This window comes from Ochotona curzoniae, unplaced genomic scaffold (assembly GCF_017591425.1).
Source record: "Ochotona curzoniae isolate NIBS_2020 unplaced genomic scaffold, NIBS_Ocur_1.0 contig_3653, whole genome shotgun sequence".
Taxonomy (NCBI): Eukaryota; Metazoa; Chordata; class Mammalia; order Lagomorpha; family Ochotonidae; genus Ochotona; species Ochotona curzoniae.
Genome location: NW_024465937.1, coordinates 7,207 through 31,618, shown reverse-complemented (window position 1 = coordinate 31,618; position 24,412 = coordinate 7,207). Strand labels below are relative to the sequence as shown.

The 24,412-nt window shown below is 44.9% G+C and overlaps 1 protein-coding gene across 1 annotated transcript in view; it reads right to left on the bottom strand.

Annotated features, from left to right (window-relative positions):
* Positions 1-6,480, bottom strand: part of LOC121158219 (endoplasmic reticulum metallopeptidase 1-like) — a 36,553-nt gene extending 30,073 nt beyond the window's left edge. Inside the window, exon 1 of the mRNA XM_040982879.1 lies at positions 5,045-6,480. The gene's annotated coding sequence lies outside the window, so the exon portion shown is untranslated. The remainder of the gene's footprint in view (positions 1-5,044) is intronic.
* Positions 6,481-24,412: the final 17,932 nt, after the last annotated feature.

The following is a 24,412-nucleotide window of genomic DNA, read 5'->3' as shown; positions in this document are numbered from 1 at the left end:
TTGCTAAGCACGCATCTTCAAATGCACAGGGCAGTCCCCAGTATCAAAGAATTTTCTGGCCCACAATTTTAATACTGCTAAAACTGAGAATCCCTGCTTTACATGAGAGAAAAGAAGTCAGAAAAGACAGTTTTAGTGACCGCATGACTTCTTTTTAAAAGATACCACGAAATCCTTCATTAGAGGTTCATCATGGAGTTGGCGTCTCCAGAAATTGAAAGCATAGTCGTGACAATCTTACCCTTCAAAGTCAGATATTAGCTGAAATTATTTTCTCCTCTAATTCTTAAAACACTGTTGTCGTGAACCTTAGTTTTTCATCCCAATTTGAGTTAAGGAAACCTGGGTTAGTTTCAACTATTAGTACCATCTTAACCTAAGCTCCTCATGTTACCTGTCCCACCAGATCTCTGTTCTCTTGTTCTATTCTGGACCAATCCCAGTACACACCTTCGGGGTGTGATGTGGCAGGTTTACAAACAGGGGTGCTTTTTTATTCCCCAGAAAAGCAATCATTCGCATGTGTGCAAAATATTTCACTTGCTCTGGGGGTTAGAGTAACACATCTAAGTCAAATATGAATCATTCCTATACTTAGAGTCTTTTGAAAATAACCATGCCAACCTACAGAAGCACACCGATGGGTAACAACTGTTAGCAGAATATGCATCAAAGGCATGTTTAGCTATTGGAGACCAGCAACGGAAAGTAAATATTAGAAGATTTTAGTCTCTATTATGAATATGTAGAACTTAAGTTTTATGTGCTTTGCAAATCAGAAAAAAAAATAACCAATGTGATATCATTTGGTCACTTTGTCATCAGGAATGTCTTCATGTGGTCACCATCTTTCTGCCGTGACTGTTGAATTCTGGACTGTTCCAACATTGTCACCTTGCTAAGCTTCCTTGTATGTTTGCTCCTTTTTTACTTCGTCTTCCCAACCACAATCCCCCAAACGGCGATAACAGAGCAGCTCCCCGCACCCGGTCATCTTGGCCGACTGTCCAGGAGCATCACGAAAACACTCCCGTGAACACAGAACTCTCCAGCCTGTAACAGTGCAGAATTTGCAAAGACCTCTGCAATCTTTCTGCTCCTTGTCGCTCTCTTTCCCTCTCTCACCCCTTGTACCTCCTCCCTTCTCTCTCTAGTCCCTTGAGATGGGGCACTTCCTCATGTTTTAGAACTGGCAGCAACTTTGTACTGACCAGGCTTTTTACCCCCTACAGATGCTCAACCATTCTCTTGCAGAAAACCCCAATAGTTCCTTTCACTATTTAACTATTATTTTCTTCACTAAATATTTTATGAATGTATTAATTCTAAAACTCCACCAGTACCCACTGTGTAGATGAAGGATGGTGCTATAGTGCGCTGGCTTTCACTCAACTGAGAACACTTGAACAGAGGAAGGCCGAATTGTCTCTGGGAGCTCATCATCTACAGCGACTCTCCAAAGGGAATTTGCTTCTCATCAGACTCATCCAGGAGTCTTATCAAACAGGGATTACCTCTAGGATCCCAGGAGAGGGAATTGCAAGGTGACAACTTTCTTAATTAAATGTTTGAAGCATGTGGTGGGGCGAGGGTGGGAGAGGAAGAGAGAGAGCGAGCGAGCAAGCATTGGTCCGTTTCCCTCAAATACCCACAATGTCTGTGACTGGGCCAGGCTGAGCCAGGAGCCTGGAGTCTCTCCCCGGATTATCCAGCAAGGACCAAGCATCGGGGCTGCCCCTGCTTGCTAAGGCACACTGGCAGCAAGCTGGAAGAGAAGTGGAGCAGCCAGGACTGCCTTCAACCGTCATGCCAATATAGGATGCCAGCCTGTGGTTGGTAGCTTAGCTCACTGCGCAACACCAGTTCATGAAACGTTTGGTCTGAAAGCAAGCAAACTTTTATTGACCCTCCATTTCCCTCCCTCAATCTGTCATTTGTACCACAGTCTCTCCTCAGGAGTGCCAAGCCCCTATCCTCTCTGTAACTCAATATACCAAGAAATCTTCAATCATCTGACACTTCTTCAAATTTCATTGTCCTGTCTCCTGTGCCCAGGTAGATGAGTAATTCAGCCTTGGGGAGGAGGGTGAAGTTCAAAATGTTCATGGAAAATACAATGCGTGGATTTCAAAGGTGTTTCAATAAAATAAACTTATGCCACTTCTTTCATAGGTAACATGAAGCCGCTGCCTATGCTTTCCCCTTTGTTAATCTGTCATGTCGACCGAGTTTGCAGCCCAGCCAAGGAGACCGAGGTGACTGAGGAAGGTCAGTTCTCACATTCCTTCAGACGCAACCACAGAGATCCAGAACACTGGGCCTCCACTGTCAACGAGTAGAGGGTCCCCCATCAGAAAGATGGCCCAGCGCACGCTATGCGCCCTGTGCTAGGGTGGAATTAACAAAGGACTAAGCAGCGGATGTCTCAGAAAACAGGCATCGTTGTCCCACAGTTCCTCGGGGTTAAAGCCTGTCAGATACTGACAACATCAATTTGTCAGAAGATGACTACACAGGACATTCTATTCTGGTCCCTCTCCTCCCTGCAGGCACACGTGGCTCCTCCTTTCTCCTTGACTCACACGCGATGCTTCAGTCTCCATCTTAGGCCCTCGTCATCTGGATTTGGGATCGTCCTGATGGCCTCATCTGAATCTTATCTGAAATGACCCTAGTTTCAAGTAAAGCCACATTTTAGGCACTGGGTATTAGGACATACAAATTTGGGGAGTAAACAACTAAATCCACAGCAGGTGGATGAACTATTGTAGTTCTGTACTTAAGGACTACAGTAACAATTGGGAAGAGACACCAAAAAGAAGTCCGAAAAAGATGGTAGTTCAGCTGCCGAGTCAGACACTGCAGCACTGCCCGGCACCACTTCCCTCAGGCCTTGACTGTTGTCACAACGGTCTAGCTGACGTCATTCTTGCCCTTCCCTGAACATGTTGGGGCCATAGCATTGCTCATCTGCTGCCTTCATCTTGCAGTCCACATTTGTCTCAGAAAGCCTGATTTGACTCTCTTCCAAGTTCTCTGCATAATCGAACCACTTCCTCCAACTGGGATTGACACCAGTTGAGCTTAAGTTTCCCTCACCTCTGGCTCAGATAACTGACACGCCTCCCAATGGGAATTTACTGCCCCACCCTCCCTCCCCACCCCAAGGCATCTCAAATTAGCAACCCAAGTGAGCTTGCTGAAATGCAGCTCTGCTCCATCACACCTGTCCCCACACCCTCTGAAGCTTTCTCCTCTCCTTCAGGGTAAAGGCCACTGTTCTTGGACTGCACTCTCACCATTTTCCCCAACTTCTTTCTGCTTCTGCTGCAATGATCTGCCGTTGTTGTTCTTAGAGGGAGGGAGAGAGAATAGATACATCCAGTCGAGACCTTAGTTTTAGCTGTTCTACTTTCCCACATTGTTCTTCCCTAATTCTTCATGGTTAATTTTTTTTTTCCTCTCTTTCAAACATCTGTTCAAATATCAAATCAGTTAAGCATAGTCAGCTCAAATAAAACATCACCCTCAGGTCCCTCTGGAATTTCAAAGAAAAAAAGATTTATTTGAAAGGCAGGATGACAAAGAGTGAGCAGTATCAGACAGAGAAAAGGGAAGGAGGAAGCAAATAGCAGGGAGAAGGGAGGGGAAGTACAGTTCAGATGCAAACAAGCTCCTTCTTTCTTAAGAAATGATTTGTTTCCCCTTCTGCTGGCTGCCTGGTTGGACACAGTGATGGGCTCCAACCTCTTTTAGGGAGAAGAGCCCTCCACACTTCTTCCTCAGGGTCTTCCCTCGGATTTAGACCCAGGACTTTCTGCCACCCAAATAGAGTCCTCACTAAGGCAGGGCTTAGCAAGCCAGTGGAATTTCACATTTTCTCTTTGACCCTCATGCTTGACAGGCATGTGTGTATATGGATTCTCACACCACACACACACACACACACACACACACACACACACACACACACACACACACAATCCCCATTTTATCAGATCTAATGTTACAGACTGCCTTTTTCTACGTCCTGCACTGCTGTGTGTTGGCCTTGGACTCAAGGTTTAGGAAGCATCCTTCATACATTTTTAGAGAGGGAAAGAGGAAGAAGCTGCAAGTTACGATCATGGTTTATTTTTTCTTGTCACAAGAAATGGAGAAAGTATTTGAGAGATCATTCGATATTTTGAAGATGAGCCCAGAAACAAGTCCAAGCTCCCATGCCTCCTCCTGCCAGAGGGCTGCAAGAACAAACGCGATCAGCTTGGAAGAAAGCTTTAAATTCTCCTATTTGGGGAATAGGAAAAAAATCCCATTTTAATGTCTCTCTTTGGCTCCCTTGTCTCATTTTGTTACTTTCCAGGGAGCATGAATGAAAGATGTAACGAGAAGAAAGGATAAGACAGAACTAGTTATGTTCTTAAGCTTTTTGTCATTGAAATGAATTGTCTGCAATGAAAGTCACTATGTCACTTCTAAGCACATCATGATTTAAGTTAATCCTTTGAGCATCTCATGAGGAAGTGACCATCTCCACAACAGGAAGCCCTGGAAGGTTCTCACTACTGGAGCCGTTGTCTAAGCCAGGCCCTTCACAGTCACCGCCCTGTGACAGCTCCGCAGCTGTCCAATGGGGGATTTTTCAAATCCGAAACCTGTGCTGACTGCTACCAGGTGCATATTCTCATCCCCCATCAGCACTGATGTTCTGGGTATTAGTTCAGAGGATGTGGTCACCAGGCACAACAGACAGGCACAGCTTTCTTGTGGAGCTTTAAAACACACTGCAGCAAACAGGCACTGATGGAAGGGGCCTGGAATCTGCCCTCAAGATTCTCCAGCGGGGACAGTTGGAGGGAAGTACCCAGACTGCGTCAGGGAACATAACATGAAGTTGAAACTTCAGCTACAAACAGTGACAAAGTGTATCCTGGAACAGCTTCCTCGGTCTCGGCAACATGAACACTGGTGGGTGTGTAGGAGGCTCCCTGTGCACTGCAGCACGGTCAGCGGCTCTGCTGTCTGAGCTCCACTCACTACACACCTGTAGCACCACTTTTCCACATCTCTCCGCACACTGCCAAGTCTCCCCTGGCTTTGAGGTCAAGTTCAATCCCAGCTGAGAACCACAGCACCAGAGATGCCCCCTGTTAAAGAGAAGTGATCAAACAAAATCACAGGCCATTAGTAATGCTATATGATTGTTTAAAAGGCGTTTATTTACACACCAAGTACTTCAGCAACCTGATCTTATTCCATTATCATCATAATCTTAGGTGTGTACATGCTGGAATGATGCCCATTTTATAGGCTTGGCCACTGAGGCACAAAGAGCTTAACGACACACTAATGATCCTTAGAGTTGGCAGGTGAATTCTGGCCTGTCATGTTCATCAGTCACTGAGACATGAAAAAAAAAAAAAAAAACCTTCAAAAGTTGTCCTAGGCTCAATCCTTTTCTTCACACCTCCGTGAGCTGAACATAAAACTATCAGCATTGAAAAATGAACATCTACCATCTTGTGTATAGTACAATCCTTTTCTGAGTATTGCATCTCATCCTTCCTGGACAAAATCAAGTTCATTTTAGATGATTCTTTGCTCATGGGAGTCTTGCTCATGTATCCAGATAAAATATTTGTTAGTTCTGAGGAATGGAATGTTTCATAACGTGATTTATCTTTTGGCAGTCCTGCCAGCCACTAACTTGTAGAAACCAAGAAAACTCCTACAGATAATGGAACACAACTGGCTAGGACCAAAGATGCCTGCTACTTCTCTGGGAATAGCTCAACAATTAGCACAAAGGCACGAGTGGGCGCTTGAGTAAAAGCTGCCAGTGAGGATTGAGGGGTGCAGCAGGTGCGACAGACAGCCCTTGGGATGCCTGCATCACGTGGGGAGTCCCAACTCCTGATTCCTGCTGGTGCACGCCTTGCAAGGCAGCAAATGGTACCTCTAGCACTGGGGTCCGTGCCCGTCGCTTGAAAGCCCCAGATATTGCAAGCGTTCAGAGAGTGAACCCCAAAATAGATTATCTTTCCCTTTCTTTCTTCCCATCCCTTTCTAACCCAAAGAAAAATGATGCTTTAAAAAAAGCAAATACAGTGAAAGATGTCAGACATTCTTTAAAAAAAAAAACAACACAAAGTATTCTTTGGCCTAGTACAAGTCGTTAAAACTTTCACTTCTGAGTGAAGGCATCCGATTTGAAAACTGCTTAGGGTGGGCCCGGCATGATGGCCCAATTGGCTTACCGCACCCTCTTCGAGTGCTAGGATCCCAAATGAGCATCGATTCATGTCTCGGATGTTCTACTTCCTGTCCAGCCCCCTGTGGATGGCCTGGAAAAGCAGCGGAGTAAGGCCCACGACCTCCTGCACCTGCATGGGAAATCAAGAAGAGGCTCTTGGATACAGATTGGACATTCGGGGAGTGAACCAATGGGTAGAAGATCTTTCTGCCTCTCCTTTTCTAGGTAAATCAGTCTTTTCAATATAAATAAATGTTAAAACTGCTGGGGGGTGGCTGCATCCCATGATAGTCTCATGTTAAGGTCCCTGCTGCTCTTCCTATCCCAATACCCCATTACTGCATGCCCTGCGTGCCAGTAAGGATGGCTCAGAAAGCTGAGATCCCAGCACCCACCTGGGAATCTGAACCTCCTGGCCCAGCCAAGCCACCGCTGTTGCGGGCATTTGGAGAATGAACCAAAAGATGGGAGAGCTCTCTTTCACTGCCTTTAGAGAAATAAAAGTACTTTCATAAAGGAAAGAAAAGCAAATTGCCAATGCTATCATTTAAAATTTGCTATCAAATTTTCTGATTTTTTTTTCTTAGAAAATTCTAGGTGCAATATTTTCTTTATAGGCAGGGTTTTTAAATAACGCTTTGGCTGGACTTACACAGCTAGAAAAAAAACTCATTATTTTATTTTCATTCTTTCATTCTGGTAGACTATGTTCCACCCCCTTGATTTACATCTGTTTTCTAGAAGTGTATTATCCCAAATACGTGGGGCACAGGAGCATCGATGGATGAGGCAGAACCATCACTAAGCTTCATCAAACCAATGGCTTTAATGGTAGAATGTTCTATATGAAACCAGGAAGTGGAAGATGGCAGTGGTGGGCCAGTCAATAACCTCCCGAGTGGAAGTTGCCATCTCACTAACGCAGCATTATCCCAGGACTTAGGAGTTGTCAGAGAGAATCAGGATTGCCTACGAGACCTCGGACCATTGCCTGTCCATGTGCGTGTCAGACCGTGCAGTGTGGTCTGAATGAAAGGACTTAAAACAACAATCATTGGTAGGTAGGACTCCGTTTCTGTGTCTGGCTCCACTTTGCCTCCGAGATGTTCAAGTGGAGACAGAGCCAGATTTGCCGGTTCCTAAAATAAACTTCTCACAAGAACCGGGAAAGCTGCCAAGTGAAGATGCAAAGCGAGGTATGGTCAGGCACCTTCAGAGTACGTAGGAAGTCATGCTGGGAAACAAGCTGTGAGCAAATTAATAATCCTTGCCTTAAATTATCAAGTGGAATAAACTACGTATAAAATAAGAGAACTATTCTGGATGTAATTGTATTCATTTCCCAGATTCCTTCAACTAAGGGTTTTGGCTATTCTGATTGAATAGTCCCTTTCACCATGAATGGGTGTGTTGAGCTCATATTAAAAGAATAAGATAATTAACAAGCCAACCTTGTGATTATGTGTGCACAGGAAATGGTTACCTGCTTCCTCTTCTAACCCTTTACGATGGATCAAACTCCCTGCCCATTCCTCAGCTGGCAGCTCCTAGTCATTCTGTCGGATACTCAAACAGCTCTCCGAGAGGACTCTGCAGCAGCACTTAGCCCTGTTTTAAAGACTCCCGTGTCCCATCTTCAACTCCCTGCATCCCATCATAATGCAGACCTGGGAGGTGCAAATGGTGGCCCCAGTAGACCACGCAGGAGATGCGGCTGTGGCACGCACGTGGACAAGCCTACAGCACACGGGAGCTCTGCCCTCATGCCCTCTCCGCCTCTCTTCCTCCCTGCAGCTTTATTTCTTCTCAAAAAAAAAAAAAATCAAAAATCGGATTTAAGTTAATTTCTTCACATCATTTTAGTGACTGCATCCTCGGGCAGTTTCCCTCGCAGTACTTACAGCAGTCTACAGTATTTTGTGTGTGTGGGTTTCTTAAACTCTCATTGAACATCTCATCTATCCCTGTGTAGCGAGGCCCCAGCACCCCAGTGCCTACTTAATAAACAGTGGAGAATGAATCATGCATAAGGAGTAGCCCTGCCCCCGTTAAGCCCTGGCTGTACTTTGTTTCTCTTCTAGAAACATCCATGATATTCCTTGCTGTGTGTTGATAATGAAATTCTTTCTTCTTGAGCCAGCTGGAATGAGACCGTGATTCTTACAACAGAAGTATCCGAAGTCTCAGCCAGCTAACCGGCCCGTAGACATAACAGCCCTAGCGACTATGACAATAACAAGGTAACATTCCAGCAAGCTTCTAAGGAAACAAGTAGCCTCCCCAACAGTTCATCTTCTCTTTATCCAATCTAAACTTTAACCCTTAAACAAACTGGCCTCTCGCTCCCCCTGGTGGAGAGTCGCAAAACTGCAAGAAAAGATGCAGGAGCCCCAAATCCAGCCAAGTGACCTCTATGCAATTTGCCCACTCAGAAGCAAAGAAAACAATGGCTTTGCCAGCCTCGTTTTTAGCCCTTCAGTGTTCTGTCATCTATGTTAAGAGACCAGAAAGCTTGCATATTATTTGCTTTTTTTTTGGTCTAGTTACTTGCCACGTGTCTTCCAAGCAGTTGCCACCAAGGCACAGTACTCGCAAGTGTGTAGGAGGTGGGAACGGTACTTGCTTCCTGTTCTGGGTTCTTTTGATGTTTTCTAGCAACCAGGGACAGTTAGCATTCTAGGATCTTATTAACCCTTGTCACCAGAGTCTTGTCCCAGCCCCTCGGGAGGCCCGCACCTATTTTAACTGGTGCTTCCCTGTGGCCTCCGGGCTGAGTCATCCAGCCCGCTTCTCCAGGATGCTGGGTCTGGTGATGTCACAGTGTCGAACTGAAATAAAGATGGAGTGATCATGGTTCACTGCCCACTGCAATGCTTCTCGCTTTGTAACTCCTGCCTTGTTTGCTCGGCTATGGGACTGTGTGGGCTCGCAGGATGAGCCTTCTACGTGACCTTCAGCGTGAATGGTCCCCAGTTCCCAGGGATTCAGGTCCGAGACTGGTTATCTCACAGATGTTGCCAAGGCCCAAGTCTGGTTATCTGGACTGCCAGACCGGAGGGGAGACGAGCACAGGACGCCCAGCTGAGATGGGCAGTGAACGCGTAGTGCCTCTGCTGCTACACTGTGCCAGCCACTGCCAACTGCCCTACAAAAGCTCTGTGAACGTGCTGGTCGGGGCTGCACTGGTAGGGGTGTCGGTTCCGGTCGGTCTGTCGGTCGCCTTGCCTCTGTAATTATAGCTGTGTTGTGACTGGCACTGACGTAATACTCAGCTTTAGCAGTCCAGTGGATGCAACAACAGGCTTCCTTGCACTCCTTCAGGCAGAGGGGTTGTTGCTATGCCCAGCAGCTGTTAAACACAGAATTCCAGGAGTGTCAAACTCCCTTATTCAGTTCCTTCCCCTGAAAACCCTCAAGTGGTTTCTGACTCAGGGCCTGTGCATCTTTAATGAGCTCTAGAGAATGAAGATAATCTAGTGAATAAATAAGGGTAAATACTTTTTTTAAAAGCCAAGAACTTGGACATATTCATACACACACACATATACTTTTTCACTTTAGAAGTGACAATAAATTATGGTAAGAGTGACATGTTGCCTGCATAAATATTTAAGCCTTCCAAAATTTAACTCAAAGAACACACAAACACAAAACAGAATCTCATGTTGGAGAACACATTTGCTGCGTTAGCCCATGCATTTTATCACTTGTGTCATGAAAAAAATTCCAAACTGCCCTTCCTACTGAGTCTTTTTCATAATGTTATTAGTCATTTTTTTCTAAGAAGCAAATTAAATACTTTCACACCTCTCTGAACCACTGGTTAACAAAGAAGTTTGAAGAGTTAATTTCATGATTAAAGCAAACATTCAGAGGACCCCCAAACAGACAGACAACCGACTTGTTATCCTAAACCCTACAAGGTTGGCAAGAATGAAGAGACGTAGTCCAGGTTCTGAAAAAGGCATTGTTGGCCCAGAATACTCTAGCAAGCAAAGCACTCATTTACACATGAAGGTAAAATAAAGACCTTAAACAGAATGGGGAAGAACTTGCTACCATCAACTCAGTCCTTCAACTGATGCTTAAGGATGTGTTATACACAGAAATAAAGAATAATAACCATCATCATTAAGAACACAAAGCTAATATGTATTATACACACACACACCAGGGTATATAGATCTTAATAAAGGCACAAAGCACAAATGAAATAATGAGAATATTCCTGGTAAAATGGTAGGATCAAGTTAATAATAACCCAGAACAAAAATGACCTAAACTCTCCAAAAATGCAGACTGACTGAATGGAATAAAAAAAAAAAAATGACCCATCTACTTGCCACCTGCAAGAAACATCCCACCAACAAAGACACACAAAGTCTGAAAACTAAAGAATGGAAAGGAATATCCCATGCCGACAGGAAAAACAGCCCAGGTACAGCCATTCTAATATCAGATAAAATAGACTTCCAAACAAACAAAAAAAACTGGTAAAAAGAGGTGAAGAACACCATTACGTAATGATTCGAGAATCAGTTCAGCAAGCAGAGACTACAGTCAACATGAAAGCACCCAAAGCAAGAGCAATTATTGCCGATTCTAAAGGGGGTATGGTATTCCAATTCCATAACAATGGGAAACTTGAATATCCCACTTTTACGGGGGGGGGGTGTCAATTAAAGAATCAAAGTAACAGGGCTAATCCATATTATGGACCAAATGAATCCAATTTACACCTATAGAACATTTCATTCCACAAATGCAAAATGCACAATTTGTTCAGCAGTTCATGGAACCTACTCTAGGACTGCTCGTAAAGCAAGGTTCTTCAAATTCAAAGAAATAATTGGAATCATACTATATACCTTTTAGGACCACCAGAGAATGAAGCTGGGAATCGAGAGCTCAAGGAAATCTAGGAAATATGCAAATACACGGAGACTGAATAATACGCTACTACAAAGAGTGGATCATAGAAGAAATGGAAGAGGGAATGAAGAAGACACCATGACACGTCACAAATTCTGGGATCCAACGGAAGTAGCTTTAAGAGAAGTTCATAGGTTGTGGGAGGAGCGGGAGAAATCCAAGCACCTATAAAACTGTATCACATAATACAATGTTATTAACAATAAAAAATAAATAAAAATAAATAAATAAATTTTTTAAAAAGAAAAAAAAAAGAGAAGTTCATAACAATTAGTGCCTCTGTCAAGAAATCAGAATGGCCTCAAATAAATTATCTATCACCAATACAAAGACCTGGAAGAGAAACAAACCAAACCCCAAATTAGAAGTCAAGAAGAAACAAGGACGAAATCAAAAATCCAAACAAAGCAATGCACAAGATTGGTAAATAGGAAAGCTAGCTTTAAAAAAAAAAAACTGATACACCATTTGACCAACTAACCACAAAGACACAAATTAATAAAATCAGAAATGAAATGGGAAACAACAGCCATACAAACAATTGGTACAAAATCTGCAGGTTAACAAACCAGAAACTCTAGAAGAAATGGTTAGATTTCTTGACACATAAAAACCTAAATGGAGTCATGACCACATAGAAAACAAATTCCTAAGATGAAGATTGAATCAGTGCTAAAGGCACTCCCCAAAACAAAAGCCCGAGGAACAGAGACTGCTTGAGTGCAGAATGCTACCAGACTTCGCTCAAAATATTCAGAATAACTGGAAGGGAAGGACTCCTCCCCAACTCCTTCTAGGAGGTTACCAACACCTTAGTAACAAAATAAAGAACTACAGACCAATATCCCAGATGAATATACAGCTCAATGCTAGACATTCAATTGCAACAACACATAGAAAGACCATTCACCCAGCCCAAGGGGGATTTATCGCTGCTGTGTGGCAATGTGTCACAACATTAACAATGTGAAGACTAAAAGACACATGACTTTTCTCAACAGGCACAAAAAAGCAGTTGATAAAATACAACATCCTTTCATGATAAAAAAAAATTTTAAACAAATGTAATACAGAATTAAAATTTCTCAACACAGCCAAAGCAGTATGTGAAAACTCATCATTCTGAACCAGGAAAGTCAGAGACATGCCTGCTGAGATCTGGAACCAGACAAGGATGTGAGGGCTCGCCACTGCTATTTAATACAGTCCTGGAAGTTTTAGCCAGAGTCATTAGGCAAGAAAAAGAAATAAAATGGACACAAATTGGAAAGGAGAAAGCCAAGCCGGCTTTTTAAATAAATGACGTGGTTCTCTGTAGGAGAACCAAAAGACTCCACTAAGAGACGGCTGGAACTGACAAGGGGGTTTGGCAAAGTTGTAGGAGATAAAATCGACAGAAAAGTCAATATCCTTTCTACAATTCCCTGTCAACCAGAGAACACGTGCAAAATCAGTCACATTCACAACAGCAAAAAAAATGTAAATACCTTGCAATAAATGTAACCAAGGATGTGAAGGACTTCTATAATGAATATTACAAAACATTAAAGCACAGGAGACACCACAACATGTAGAATTAATGCCAAAATGTCAAACCTACCAAAAAATGTATAGATTTTAATATAATCCCAAACATAACACCTATGACCTTCTCGGATCTAGGAAAAGGATGCGAAAATTCATATGGAAATACAAGGCACCCCAAATAGCTAGAGGCATCTTAAACACGAAGCTGCAGGCATCACAATACCAGATTAAGATGTACTACATCGCAGTTTTCAAAACAGCCTGGAGCTGGCACCGAAATAGACACGCAGGTCAACAGAACAGGATAGTTTCCAAGAAATTAACCCACATATCTACAGTCAACCAATATTTGACAAAGAAGCTGAAATCACTCCAGGTATAAAAGTCTCTTCAACACATGGTGCCAGGAAAATGAGATCCATGGGCACAGAAGCATAAATCGAAAGGGAATTAATTACTTTAAAGGCATTTAGAGCTGATTTTCGTATAAGGTATAAAGATCTAAGTCAACAACATGATAACATTAAGTTACTAGATGAAAATATTAGGGAAATTCTGCAAGACAGAGGCACAGGCAAAAACTCCTTAGAAAAGGAAATTGAATGAAAAATAGAAAAACGGGATTACATCAACTAAGAAGCTTCTGCACTGCAAAGGAAACCATCAACAAAACGAAGTAGCAGTCAACAGATGGGAGGAAATAGGTGCAAACTATGCAACTGGTAGAGGATTAATATCCAGGAAAATCAACAACAATCCAGTTAAACAGGCGCAGCACATGAACAAGCATTTTTCAAAGCTTGAAATTCAAATGATCCACAGAGACACAAATGTTCAGGTTCACTAGCCATCTGAAAAATGTAAATAAAAACCAAAAGGGAGGGTTGGCCTCACCTCAGTTACAATGGCTAAAATGCAGAAATCAAAAACAATCAATGCTGGCAGGGATGTGGGGAAAAGGAACCCTAACCCCCTGTTGGTGGGAAAGATTCCTCAGAGCTTTAAAAATAGATCTACCATACGACCCAACTGTCCTATTCCTGGAAATTTAGTCAAATGAAATCAGCATATGAGCTTTTTCTGCAACCCATGCTGAGAGCAGCTCAATTCAGACCAGATAAAATGTGACACACATACACATATTATGAAATATCAGTCAGCCAGAAATTTTTAAAGAACTCTTGTCTTTTGTAACTAAATGGATCCAATTGGAAACTATTTGGTTTACCGAAATCATCCAGTACCAAAAAAAGACAATTGTGTATTTCTTGATCTGTAGAGTGACTTGAAATCAAAGCATTGTAAAATTAGGAGAAACAAGAAATTAAAGAGGAGGCGGCTGGGTGGGGAATACAGCCAAAGGGGGCGTAGGGTGGTAAGCATTGCTGTACTCCTAAATCTGCGTCACGAGATTTGTGAAGTTTCTTCACTTCGTATAGAGCAAAAAACCCAATCTTCATCAAATTCTGAAAAATTGAAGAGGAAACATTTGCCAACTCCTGCACGTTCAATACCCAAAGACTACAAGAAAATTACAGAAATTCAACAAAACACCAGCCTACAAAGTCATCAGCCTATTACACATCACGCCAAATGAGATTTTTCCTGAAATGTAAGGATGGTTCAACCTATGCAAGTCAACCAATATATCACATTAACAGAATGAAGAACAAAAACTGAATGTGTTTTAAACTGATTAAGACAAAAGCCACTAACATTCCATTCTCTTTAATGGTTCAGAGGAAACCACCTTACGATAAAAAGCATGCCTGAAAACCCGCAGATAACATTACACATCTGGTGATGGACCAAAGCAATTCTAATATCCGGACAAAGGCAGAGACGCCCGATTTCACAGTTTCTGTTGAGTTTAGTTTTAGAAGTTCTAGCCAAAGCATTAGCAAGAAATATAAAGCTGAAAGCGTGCCAACAGGAATGACACACACGACTTGATCTGATGTATGGAATATCCTGAACATTCCACCCACATAGACTGACCGAATAAATGACGCTGGCAAAGCTTCAGGACACAAAAATCAACACGCTAAATCATTCCCGTTTCCACACATTACAAGAAGATGTGACAGTCTATTTTTGCAGCACAAAGTTTAACATGACCACAATAGTTAGTATTCTCAATGACATCATCATCACAGCACAAGAAATGTGGGGATTGTGCTGCCCCAAAGCAGGTGAAGGTGTTGCCTGTGGCAGTAACATCCTATACGGGGACGGTTCAAGTCCCCGCAGCCACACTTCTGATCCAGCTCACTGCTAATGTGCCTGGGATGGCTCAAAGTCCCTGGGCCTCTGCACTCACACAGGAGCTCTGAATGAAGTACCTGTCTTCAGGTGGCCCAGACCTCAATATTGAGGCCTTTTGGAGAGTGGATTAGCAGATGAAAGCTCTCTGTGTATCTCTCCTCCTATGTAACTCTTTCAAATAAAATGCCTAAAGTCGTGTCTTTTGAAGATTTATCTTTATTGGGAAGGTAGATTTACAGAAAAAAGATAAAGATCTTCCATCTACTGGTTCGCATTCCAAATGATGGCCAATCCAAAGCCAGAAGCCTGTTTCAGATCTCCCAGGAGTACACTTTACCACACCATAAGCAGGGAGCTGGATGGGAATTAGAGCAGCCAAGGCACCAACTAGCACCCATACGAGATGTGAGTGCTTGCATGTGCAAGATTAGCCAATTGAGCCATCATGCTAGCCACACAAAATCTTTTAAAAATATAAACATATGCGAAGATAGATTTAAGTACTATATATTTTCTTCTATTTATCTTTACAATCTTGTGAAATGATATGTAGTCTATTTTACAAGTAATAAAATTAGATCCAGCTCTTTCATTTTTATCCTTACTCTTTAATTCATTTTCATTTTATTTGAAAAGCAGAAAGGGTGAGAGAGGAAGAGAGGGATCATCCATCTGTTTATTCTCCCAAATGCCTGCAATATTTAAGGTTGTACCAGGCCATGACCAGGAGCCCAGGATTCAATGCCAATTGCCTACAGGAGGCTAAAAAGCACAGTGAGCTATGTCAACCCAGACAGTATGTGAAGTGGGCACCTCATCTATTACCTTAACCAAATCCTACTGCTCGTCCCGCATGGAAAGCCTTCTCAAAGGAGATTCCATATGGCACATGTGGTTGCTCGTGTTCTTAAAAGATAATCAAACTTCTACTTACTTATATAATGCATTACTGTAAAATGGATTGCCTTGCTGAGTGCATGTGTTGTAAGAAAAGTTCCACCCTTAGAGAAACAAAATGGTATAAAAGCCTTCAGTCCAGATATACACACTGAATATTTTACCACGGCGACGGTTCCCACCCCTCCGAGCCTTTGGCCATTCCTGCACTGCTCTGGTTCACTTCCTCTGGATTTGGTTTGTCACCTGCTTTGACACATTCCAGGCCCACACGGCTTTTGTTCTCTTAACCCTGAGATCACCTTGCTGGGAGGAAGGACAGCCTCCTTGGAAGAAGACACTGCAGAAGCACATCCAGTCCCCTCCCCGACTAGCCACCAACAGTTTCAGCCGCTGCACAGCCAACGCTTCCATCCTGGGCCTGCCCAGCCCCCAGCTGAATGCCCCTGCCCGACGGAACCACGCAGAAAAATCACAGAATCTTCAGCTGAACAGATCATCGCTTTAAACCACACATCTCGGGATGATTTTTAGAAACCCAGCAATAGGTAGCAACTAAAAACATAAGCACAGAAACAGACAATACGTTTTCCAAAGTGTAGATGGTTCCCACCCTACAACAGCTCGATCTAGAATGCCCAGACGTCACGGCGGCGTGAGAGTGCCTCCATGCGCTGCTTCTTACTCCCTTCTAATCAATAACTTGAACTGTGGTTATGCAGCAAGGTGGAGGAATCCACCAGGGGGGAGGGTTGTGGGAGGGGTGGGGGGAGTCCCAGTGCCTATAAAACTGTATCACATAATACAATGTTAATAACAATTAAAACAAATAAAACTTTAAAAAAAATTTGCTTGAAATATGCAAGTCTCAATCATGAAATAGACTTTGTGGTAGAGGAATTTGCCCAACTTCAGGCCGAAGTGAATACTCGGAGAATATTTAAGCGAGGGCCCTGTGCGGTGGCGCAGTGGTAAGGTCCTCGCCTTGCACGCCCAGGATCCCATATGGGCGCCGGTTCTAATCCCGGCAGCCCCTCTTCCCATCCAGCTCCCTGCCTGTGGCCTGGGAAAGCAGTCGAGGACAGCCCGAAGCTTTGGGAACCTGCACCCGCGTGAGAGACCCGGAAGAGGCTCCTGGCTTCGGATCGGCATAGCATCGACCGTTGCGCTCACTTGGGGAGTGAATCATTGGACGGAAGATCTTCCTCTCTGTCTCTCCTCTCTGTATATCCGCCTTTCCAATAAAAATAATAAAATAAATCTTTTAAAAAATATATTTAAGCGAGGCATAAACTCTGCTCACCGTTGGGTTAGGCGAATTAACACATTTGGGGGCTTTAGATCTTTCCACTTTACACCGACTCTACCCCAGACAGCATCCGTAACTAACCTCTCCCTTGAGTTAGAATTCTCTGTTTGCTTTGAACGACAGCATAATTGTGAACAAGTAGATTTTTAAATCAATTTTGGTGGAACTTAGGTGTTCCCCAAAGCTTAGATGATTTCTCATGAACCGAGTCCCAAGAGTGTGGAATACTGGGCGGCTCCTTCTGTCGGTAAAGGAACATACTGCTTCCCCACCAGACGCCTTGGACTTTGTCTCTGCTTTCGGTCACTGAGGTACTTCGGTTGGCATTCACTTTTAACAAATTATTTTATTTAAAAGGCAGATTAAACAGAGAAGGAGAGACCAAGAAAAAGATTTGTCATCCACTGGCTCTCTTCCCGCGTGGCTCCAATGGCCAAAACTTGGCTGGATCCAAATCCAGGAGCCTGGAGCTTCTCCTGGGGTCTCCCACATGGGCACAGAGGCGATGGTTGGAAGCTATGTTCCAAAGATAGCTTACAAGGATGTAAGCGATCTTCCACTGCTTCCCTGGGCACATTAGCAGGAAGTTGAATCAGAAATGGAATGGTCTGGACTTTAAGCGGCACTTTTATGGGATGCGAGCACAAGTAGAAGCTTAGGGCCCGGCAGCGTGGTCTAGCAGCTAAAGTCCTTGCCTTGAACGCCCGGGATCCCATATGGGCGCCGGTTCTAATCCTGGCAGCTCCACTTCCCATCCAGCTCCCTGCTTGTGGCCTGGGAAAGCAGTCGAGGACGGCCCAAAGCTTTGGGAACCTGCACCCGTGTGGGAGACCCGGAAGAGGCTCCTGGCTTCGGATTGGCATAGCATCGGCCGTTTCGCTCACTTGGGGAGTGAATCATCGGATGGAAGATCTTCCTCTCTGTCTTTCCTCCTCTTTGTATATCTGACTTTGCAATAAAAATAAATAAATCTTAAAAAAAAAAACAAGTAGAAGCTTAACCTACTGCACCACAGTGCTGGCCTCCAGTGTTGACTTTCACACTGCTTTCTGTCCCTCTGTTTTGAACCCAATCCACAAAACCCTTCACTGTTTTCTCTATCACTGGATTTTATTGGACACAATCTAGAGTTTTCAATTGCAGACAAAAATTCCCAACTCCTACTTTAAGAAAATCAGATAAGCTTAGGATCAGGCCTAATATATGAAGAATTGAAGAGCTCTGCCAAAGCTGCTCCAGCAGCACAGTGGGCTCATCCTCTGCCTGAGGCAGCAGCACCCCATCTGGGCACATGTTTGAGTCCCTGCTACCCTTCCAGCTGATGGCCTGGAAGGCAGGGGAGAACGATGCACGTGCAGAGGGGCCCCCAGCTCCAGGTCAGCCCAGCTCTGGCCTTTGCAGCCATTCGGGGAGGGAGTCAGGGGATGCAAGATCTCTGGGCCAACAACAAAAAACAGACAAACAAAACAAGAGGAGAAGAGACAGAGAGCGAGCGAGCAAGCTGCCAACGAAACCAGAGCAAAAATCGCGCTTAGCTCAGTTCAGTGCACAAGGGCACGCCTTCACAATGCCTCCCCACTGGATGGCCCCAGTGTGTCACTCACTTGTGAGTTAAAGAACCTTTAGTTTCGGATTTGTTGGGTCTAGGTCATGTGCTCTAGGCCACCCCCAGCTGCTCTGGGCAATGCTGAGAAAGACACAACCCTTTTATTTCCATCAAGAAGAAATTATTTCCTGCTGAATCCATCAACAGGAGCCAATCTCTCGATAGTCCCATGAAGGACAGCCAAAAGCCAGCACATTTCCACCACAATCAAGCTCCTGTCGCTCCAAACATCTTGGATGTGTTATTCCTCACTAGATTTGAATCCACCTGTTAAGTATTTCCACAGGACACTATCTTTACCTTGATGAAATTGTGCCTCATCATTTCAACCCTTTTAAACATATATAAAGTTACTCTTAATTGTTTGCTTTTCACTGTACAAGAATTGTCTGTAAAGTTAAACTGAATCGCAGGCAGCATCTGTCATGGACGGCTCACAGTTCTCACCGGCCAAGTGTCTGAACTCCACCACGACGGTCCTAAAGTCACCGCTCCTGTGTGCCGTCCTCCCCCCGAAGGAATTCACTCATTCCTCGCTTCTCTGTGCCTAACTGCCACCGCACATGGGAAGGAGCGGGAAGGAGCGTGTGCAAACAGCTTTCCTTCTCCCGAACTCTGCACCTCTTACTTGCCAACCCCTCAGTATGCTTAAAATTATGCAACAATGAAGCAAGTTAATTGAAAGTCTCGGGCCTGAGAGCAGGTGCAAGCAGTTGCTGTACGTAAGACAGGTGTCGCTCATGACAAAAACCTTCCCTCTGATCGCAACCAGTGTTTCATCCAAAAGCAGATTCATATATTAAAGCAGTTATTGCGGTCACAATGATTCATTTTTGTACAAAGAAAAACAAGTAAAAAACCAAACCCTGTTGATAAAAACACTTACCTGCCAGCACAGGCGTCCGGGGCAGCTCGATACCGCAGCATCCATCTCCGAGGCAGGCGGGAACCTTGACTCTCGGGCTCCCCAACACTGTCGAAAAGGCCTGGACTCATTTCTTGACCGGATTTCTCCTCAAGATAGGAGAAAGGACATGACCTTTCACTATCTCACCAAACTCATAGCAGAACAGAAAATATTTTTAAAGATACGCGGAGTCATACTGAAACCCAAAAACAGAAGTTATCTGAGTTGGGAGGAATCCCAAAAACAGAGTCAACAGAGTAGCTTTACAAAGAAACACGCAAGAAAGTTCTAGCTGAAAATGCGAGAGCAGCATCTAGGTACTCTACACTGGCATCTTCTTAAAAATCATTTCCTTATTTAAAAGAGTTCGACAGATAGGAAGAGAGAACAGAGGGGAGGGGAAGGAAGAAAGAGAGAAGGTAAGAAAGAGGAGAGCAGGGGAAAGAGGAGAGGGGAGAAGAGGGGCAAGGAGAGGCAGTGGGGAGAAGGAGAAAAGGAGAGAGAGAGAGAGAGAGGAGAGAGAGGAGAGGGAGGGAGGGAGAGAGAGAGAGAGAGAGAGAAACCCTTCCACCCGCTGGCTTCCCCCAGGAGCGGCCGCAGCAGGGCTGCACTATGCAAAAGCCAGGCTCCAGAGCTGCATTTGAGTTCCCGTGGCTGCCTCACCTGGGCCTCGTCAGCCCCTCTGCAGAGCTCATTAGCAGCGGGCTGGATGGGAAGCACCTGTCTGGCCAACGGGCACCCAGGACATGTCCGGCCCACTAGGCCCCCATGCGGACTCCTCCATATTAGCATTTCAACATGGAAATTTTGAGAAAATATGCACTTATCAGGGTCTCAAGAAAAATAAGTTGAGATATCAAGGAAAAGGGAAAACCTAAGTATTTCCCCTATGGAAAGTGAAGACTAACAACGAACAGCTGAACCCTCACTAACTAGGTAGAGTGGACCCCATACCTAAAGACATTTCCAGAGCCCTTCCCGGAGCAGAGAGGTGGGCAGGCGGCACCTCAGCCTTCAGCCTCGCTGGGGCTGCCGTAATGTCCCAAACAGGAGCTCGCGGCACTCATTTCTATTAGCTATTCTTTAATTGAAATAAATATCAATACGTTTATCAACACAACATATCTGTACGTTACTTTTAAAAATTTCTATGAGTGGTGGTGCCATAACAACACATTTGAAAAGCAACACAAGTTCTCAAGTGAACAGCTTCGAGTCAGGACCTCGGCAGTGCGGCCGGCAGTTCTAAGGGCGCGTTGCCCAACGCTGCCCGCCGGTACTTTCTGGCCTGTTCCGGTTCTGAATATTTATGCTGGTTTACCATTCTTTGTAAACATCTCAAGAAAGAACATACAATAAGAAGCAAGTGAAGATATTGTAAGGATGTATTTAATTGTTTGATTTTCATTGTGTAAACACAAGTCTTATAAAATATCAATATTATACAGATACTCCCTTAAAAATCATAAACTAAAACCTGAATTAGCAAAATAATAGGAAAAACAAAAATGTTTTCTAAAAAGCCATTTGTTTTAAATATGCTTGCATGAAACAACTCGCCTCATGCCCACGCTGAAGGTGACTTTACCTGCACTCACTGTACGTGAGCAAACAGCAGCGCAGAATGACAAAGATCAGCACTATTCATATTTTCTGTTTTCAAACACTCTTGCTTAAAGTTTAGCAATGTTAATGTTAAATATTGAATACTCATATTTATATTTTCAATGGTTTTTGTTTGACATTTATTTGGTAGAGACATACTCCCTAGTATGTTTCTAATATGAAGTGGCGATGTTGGGGCCGGCGTTGGCACAGTGGTACCCCCTTTGGGCACCATATGAAGTGGTGATGTTGGGGCCGGCGTTGGCACAGTGGTACCCCCTTTGGGCACCAGCAGTGTCCCTTATGCTCCACTTCTGAGCCAGCTCCCTGCTAAGGGCCAGGAAAAGCAAAGGAGGACGGCAAGTGCTTGAGTCCTGGACACTCCTCGTGACACGAGAAAACGCTCCTGGCTCCAACCCGGCCATGTTTGTAACTCATGTAGTCTTATTTTACAGCTTTCTGTCTGATATTGCATGATTAGAAAGAAAATAAAAGTACCCTGGTCTGGGCCCAGTGCGGTAGCCTAGTGGCTAAAGTCCACACATTGGAAGCACCAGGATCCCATATGAGCACTGGTTCTTGTCCCAGAGGCCCCACTTCCCATCCAGCTCCCTGCTTGTGGCTGGGGAGGCGGTCGAGGAAGGTCCAGGGCCTTGGGACTCTGCATCCGCTTGGGGGACCCAGGGGAGACTCCTGGCTCCTGGGTTTGGATTGGCACAGCTCTGGCCATTGCGGTCACTTGGGGAGTGAATCATCAGATGGAGGATCTTCCTCTCTGTCTCTTCTCCTCTCTGTATGTCTGACTTTGCAAGAAAATTAAATCTTAAAAAAAAAAAAAAACCTACCCTGATCTGTTTTATTCACAGAAGTTTCCTGGCAACCAGAGTAATAGCTAGCCCGTAAGTTCTCCATAAATATTTTTTTTTATTAATAAATTTTATTTTGACATTCTTTACATAGTTAATTAGGGTAAGAAGGTTCAAGGGCTACAGGAAAGTGGATAATACTAATATGTTTTCCATATTGTTACCTTCATGTTTAAAAGGGGGGTATTAAGGGAGAAGGCCCACCCAATTTCCCACCCTCCCCAAGTCCCGGGTGTAGGGCATGCTCTGAGGTTCTTGCTCAAGTGGTTTTGATATTGCAACAGTTATGAATCGCTGTCAATCTTGCCGCTCCAAGCACTATGAGGTCTTTGAAAAATCCACTGATTGACATAGTCCATCATAGCTTAGATGGTTGGTTGACCTGTTCTGTCTTCTCTCTTTTCTTCGTTAGGGTTCTGAGTCCAGCATTTAAATTAGGAAGATCTCCAAAGAAACTTCTTGTATGTGCTAACAAGTACAGGGCCTGGCACCGTCCATCGCTCCAATCAGCTGGTGGTTGCAATTCCTGGGTTGGTTCTGTTTTCACTCCCGACTTCCACTGGAACCAATGGGTGTTGCAGTCCAGTCTGGTTCTGCCCAGCACATACTTGGCCCTCACATAAACCAGCGGGAGCTGTAGCCTAGGTTGGAGCGACCCACAATAACCCCAACCAGGCCCACCCCCTACCCTGGTTTGCCAGTAAGTGTAGCAGTAATCCAGTCTGTCCCACATCCCATTCCACCCCAGCCGCTGTCTTAGTTTTATGTCCTCCCGTGGAAGTGGTAACCCAAGAGGGATGAGCCCACTATTTCCCTCCCAGGCCTCTCCCACTCCCAGATTCCAGTTGATGCTGCCCAAACAAACCTCGCCCACTTTAATTTTGTTTGCACCAGTAGGAATAATCCGCCCAGCCTGGCTTTTCCCTGATCTAGTCCACATGAGGCGCACAGGTGTGGTAGCTCTGCCTAGTCTGGTCTGCCCCCATCCCAGCCCATGCTCTCCTGCAGAAGTAGCTGTCCAGCAAAGGAACCCTCCCTTATTCCCCTGCCAGCTCTGCCCACTTCCTTTCTTGTTCTCAGGCTGGTTGGGCGCTGCGGTCCCTTCTGGTACAGGCAACCTCACCTCGGCATTCCATAATGTGCACTAGTCTTTGTTGCGACCGACCCTGGGTCGACCCACACTGGTGCCTGGATTTGCCAGTGGATGATGTGGACAGATTCAGCCTGGTCTTGCCCCCACGTCTGCCAACTGTATGCCAGTGGGTAGGTTTCCATGGCCTTTTCTGGGCTGTTTCCTATCATGTTTCTTGCGTTTACCTGCTGGGTCTGTGTCCTGCCAGAGGAGTTGCCCAGGCTCCTCCATCAGAACCTCTCCCAATGCCAGGTTTCACGCTTACCAGTGGGTCCATGAGCCAACCCTACTCAGTCCACCTCCTGTCATAGCAGGAACTGTGGCTTTTCCTGACTGGCCTTCAACCCAATCTGGTTCTTGCTGTTGGATGTTCCAGCCCAGCCATGGTTTGTCCATACCCACGTATGGCTCACACATGGCTCAGTAGGGGTTTGAGACCCTGCCTAGTCCATCCCACATCTGCCCTGGTCCTCCAGAACACCAGGGGGAGTCGGGGTCCGGCCCTGTTCGGTGCATCCAATCCCAGTCCACACTTGTGCCAAGGGAGACTACAACTGTTTCCAGATCAGAACGCAGCCCCCTTCCAGGCCACGCGCCTCTTGGTGGGAACCTCAGCCCAGCTAGGGTTGTCCCCTTTGCTCCCCAATCGGGTCCGTTCCCAGGCATAGATCACATGCCTGCCAATGGATGCTCTGACTCAGCTTGGCACAGCCCCTCCCCTGTCTCGAACTCTGCCTTAGACACTGTGGCTTAGCGTCCCAGGCTCCCACAGACCAGCAGGTACAAGAGCCTAGCTCGGCATGACCTCTGCTCCCTCCTGGTTTCTAGTTTTACTTGTGGGCTAAGGTTTGCTCAGTCGTGCCTAATCTACTCTGTTCCATTACCAGTTGACACATTGGCCAACTGTTGGAGCTACTTGTGCAGGGCAAGCCCCAAGCCATAGCTTCTGCATGACTGGTATTTGGTGCTCAGCATTATTAGTGATTACAAGTTTTGCTAAGGAAGAGTTACTGCCTGTTTCAGGTCCAAGAAGCACAATGGGTTCAACCTGGAGCTAATTAAGCAGCAACTCAAAGAACCAAATCCCCAGAGCTCCCCAGCCGGGCGGCCAGC